Below are 4,513 nucleotides of genomic sequence, written 5' to 3' on the forward strand. Positions count from 1 at the left end.
GGAACAAAGTCTTGTAGAGAAAGCACAATTTAAAAATTTTCAGCTATCTTACCCTGTTATTTTGTATCTATTAATTTTATACATAAGAATTTTTCCATCTCGAAACTTGTGAGTTTGGAATTAGTGGTTGTGAATAAGCCAATGATTTGAAACCTATTTAGTCAGAGCAAAAGAACAACAAATCATGAGTTGGTATCGTATGTGAAGATAAACAGTGCTGTTACCACTAAAATCAACAGATAAGAATGCCTATTACCATAATTATTTAATGTTGACCTGAAAGACTTAACTAATGAAAGAAAAATAAATGAAACAAATGAAAAATTTAATTAATAGAAAAGAAGAGAAAAAACTGTTATTTGCAGAGAACTTTCTACTTAGAAAATCCAAGAGACTCATTATCAAAATTATTATATCTGTCAAGAGTTTAAAACCAGATATAAAATAAAAATATTAGTAGCTTTCTTACATGTTAGAACAAAATGACTTAAAAGTAACAAAATACATGAAGGTGATTTTAAAAATAGGAGTAAGGAAGTTACATGAACAATGAGTTGTACAAATATGACAACAACAAAATTTATTTAGGGAAATACAGTTAGGAATTTTGCCATTCAATAAATACTGCTGGAACAATTACTGTTTTGGTTATCTATTGCTTCTAATAACTTACTCCAAAGGGTAGTGACTGAAAACAGCAATCATTTTATTAATTCTCACAATTTTGGGAGTTGACTTAGGAATTCTTACTCTCCATATGGTGTTGGCTGAGGATGCAGCGTTTGACTGAGACAGAATGGTTAAGATGGCTTATTACGTGACTGAAGTTGATGCTGGCTGTCACTGGGAACTGAGCTGGTCGTGTGAACCAGAGCACCTACATGTGGCCTTTCCGCGTCTCCTCAGTCTCCTAAAGCCTAGGCCCAGAAATGGCATGGTATCACTTCTGCCACATTCTGTTGGCGAAGTAGTCATAGGATCAGCCCTGATTCAAGGGGAAGAAAAGTAAACTCCCCTTTCTATGGGGAGAGTGTCAAAGAATGTGCAGCTGTTTTGATCTACTATAGTCTGTCAGCTGGCCACAAATTATCTTTAATTTCCCCCTTATTAAATACATTTACTCTTTCCTAAGACCTCATCTTATAATGGCGTCAAGCTCGAAGCCTAGGATCTTGTCATCAAAATTAGGTTCAGGTTTGGATGAGGTGCCTCTCTCTCTGAAGGCTGGTGAATTAAAGTGACAAGTCATCCATGTGCCCCCACACACCCAATACACAATGGTGAGCAGAGACAGGAAAACTGCAATTGATACTCCCATTGTATTCCTAGACTCTACCACAGGAGATTCTGATTTAACAGTCTAGCTTCCAGCTTGGGTATTGTACAGATGTGATCATTTCTGCTAGAAATTAGATTAAACCAGGATGAACTGATAGGTACTTGTCAAAGTTGGATGTATCAGTGGGGCTGCTTTGAGGTAAAAGTCATTTCATAAAACAAAATAATAGTACCTAAGGACAGATTAGATATGAGAAATAAAGAGCAATGGTTAGTCAAGATCTCTTCATGAACTCTCGTGTAAATATGAGTAGAACAGTGACTCACTCAACAAAAATGAAGACATTAAGGAAAGTTCTTTCCACATGGAAGATGATATTCTCAGGCTCTCATTTGTTGAGTTGGAAGAGAGTAGTAGGATATTCAAGTGGAGATGTCCTGGAGACTGGTAGAAACAAGGGTCGGTAATGTATGAAGATGCGATTTGGCTACCAATAAAATGTGGAAGATAAAATCATTAGATGCACCTGAAGTTATGTGGAGAAGGACAAAGGGCAGTCAGTGAAATTTGAATGTTTTAATTGCTAGAATATGTAGTATACTGGGCATATTTGTGCAGAAGCTAAGTGAGAAAGGAATTTTGGGAAGGAAAGTTAAACGAAACAGAAACTGAAGACAGGTGAAGAGAGAATCTAATCTTAATAAGAAAAGGTGAAGTTTTGAGTTCTAGGAAATACAGAGAAAAATATCATGGCACTGTTGGAATCGGGAGTGGTTTTGAGCCCAGAAAAAGGATAATTTCCTTGCTACCTTATATTACAGTTTTTTCTGCCTTTCTTCAATACGGGGAACAATTGCAGGCTTATAGAAAATAGAGGCACTAAAATTGCAAGTCTGTTTTTAGCTGGTTAAGGTATGGTGCCTGTCAGTGTAGACATATTCCTAAAGATGTGACTAAGTTGGTATTTTAGTAAGGCTTATTTATTATTGGTGAGCAGCTTGGATTAAAGGAGACAGGACGCTAGAGAAAGGAAGATTAGGCATAACCTTCACAGACTAGTTTAGCACCAGTGATAATCTGAACTTTGAAATGCCACATATCTGAGTTCATGTGCTGATGTTTTATCCAAGCCCTATGTATTCTCATTATTCCTGAATAGATTTCCTCATATTTTATGATCGCCTAAACCCGTTTTGTAATATTTTTATCCAGTTTATTTCTTCTGTAATTATCCTTTTCTAACCTCACCTCACATTTCCAGTCTGTATTTAAGACCCATAAAATATGCATTTACCCTGATATGGTTTAGCTTCTCTTTCCTAATTAGACAATTTCCCTTCTAGTTCTTGGAATTTTTTTTATTTCTTTTTAGTCAGGCAATTTTGGAAAACCAAGATTCAGTTCCAAAGCAGCGAATTTCTGGAGAAGAAACATCCCATGGAGTGATTATGACAAGACTGACCAAGAGTGGACATCCTTCTTTAGATGGCTGGAGAAGTGATGATTGGTTATATAGGAACCAGGAACACAGGAACATAAATTTGCTACATGAAGCTTTAATTCATAAGACAATCTACACTGAAGAGGGAGACTTTGAATCTAGTGCAAGTAAGAAAAGCTCTGATGTTAAGTCAGTTGACTCAATTTTTGATACACAACAAAGAATTCCTATGAGAAAGGGGACCCCAAGGGGTGATAAGTTTAAAACTAACTTCAAATTTAACTTAGACTCAGTAGGTAAGCAACATTCAGAGTATAATGAACGTGAGACTGCCTTGAGCCTCAGTATAGATATTCAATGCCCAAAAAGTCATACCACAATGAATTCCTATGGACGCTGTCAGTGTGGGAAAGCCTTCAGCCAGAGTTCATCCCTTGTTTGACATCAAATCATTCATGCTGGAGATAAACCCTATAAATGTAGTGAATGTGGGATATTCTTCAACTGATGTAAAAACCTTAATCATCAAAAAATTCATATTGAAGCAAAGGCCTATGAAGGCAATAAATGTGGCAATGCGTTTAGTAAGAGTGAAGACAGTAATAAAAATCCAAGACTCCATTCTGGAGATAATCCCTATGAGTGTAACTGTGGAAAATCCTTCAGCAGGAGCTCCTCACTTATTCAACATCAAATGATTCACACAGGAGAGAAACCGTCCAAATGTAAGGAATGTGAGAAAACCTTCTTCAGGGGTTCAAACCTTAAAAACACCAAAAACTTCATAGTTATAGGACAAGGTGAGAGAACTCCTATAACAGGAAGAAATTTGGGATTACCTTCAGTCGGAGTGCAGAACTCATTGAACATCTGTGAATTTGTGCTAGAAGGAATCCTATGAATCTAGTAAATGGAAGAAAATATTTGTCGGAGTATTCTTTAATTGCTATAACAGAATTAATACTGGAGAGAAATCTGTGGGAGCCTTTCCTAGCCACAAGGGTTTCGAGTTAAATATATCACCAAAGAAGTGTGTGTCTGTCATTACTCTGATACCCATTACCATCATCTCTCCCTACTTCATAAATGGGACCTATGTCATACTTATATTCACTTGATCTATTGATGAAGTAGGTATTAAGGAGCCAAGGAATATCCTTGGAGTTGATATTTAGTAAAACTCAAATTTTCAGTTGTTATAAGGTCACAAGAAACCAGGAGCTTGCAAGAATATAGGAGGCACACATCTAAGGACTTAATTCTCTGAATTAATGGAGAAGACTACATGACAGCCAATTACTCCACCCCTGATAATATCCTTGGCTGTCCTGGTGCTGAGTCAGGACTAGAATTGAAAGAGGGTTATCAGCTGCAATGGCAGGTAGATATGTTGTTCTTAATCTACGTGTATTTTTCAATATCTGCATATTTTAAAGTCTCTTTGGGATCTAAGCTGTAGAGACATCTGTAACCCTAGGTCTATCATTTATCCCAAGCACTAAAAGGTTAAGTTTTCCTAGTACTGTGTGTGCCAGAATTTCCTCTTTGTTCTGTAAGCCTCTTCAGGATCCCAAAGGGTTCTTGAGCAAAGATGCTTACCTTATTCTGCCCAAAAAGTTCATACTGGAGACATTTCTAATGAATGATGATGGTGGCTCTTTGTCAGAGTTCATACCTTCTTCAAAAGTAGAAAAGGTATATTGGAGTGAACCCCGATGATGAGTTAATAAATGTGGAAGATTATTCTATGTTCATTTGTTCCTCTTGTACTTCACAACAAGTTACGTTCTTTA

At 36.6% G+C, this 4,513-nt stretch overlaps 1 pseudogene; it reads left to right on the plus strand.

The window, feature by feature from the left end:
* Positions 1-805: 805 nt before the first annotated feature.
* Positions 806-3,614, plus strand: LOC100070224 (zinc finger protein 215-like; annotated as a pseudogene).
* The last annotated feature ends 899 nt before the right edge of the window (positions 3,615-4,513 follow it).

The sequence above is a fragment of the Equus caballus genome, chromosome 7 (genome assembly GCF_041296265.1).
Source record: "Equus caballus isolate H_3958 breed thoroughbred chromosome 7, TB-T2T, whole genome shotgun sequence".
Taxonomy (NCBI): domain Eukaryota; kingdom Metazoa; phylum Chordata; class Mammalia; order Perissodactyla; family Equidae; genus Equus; species Equus caballus.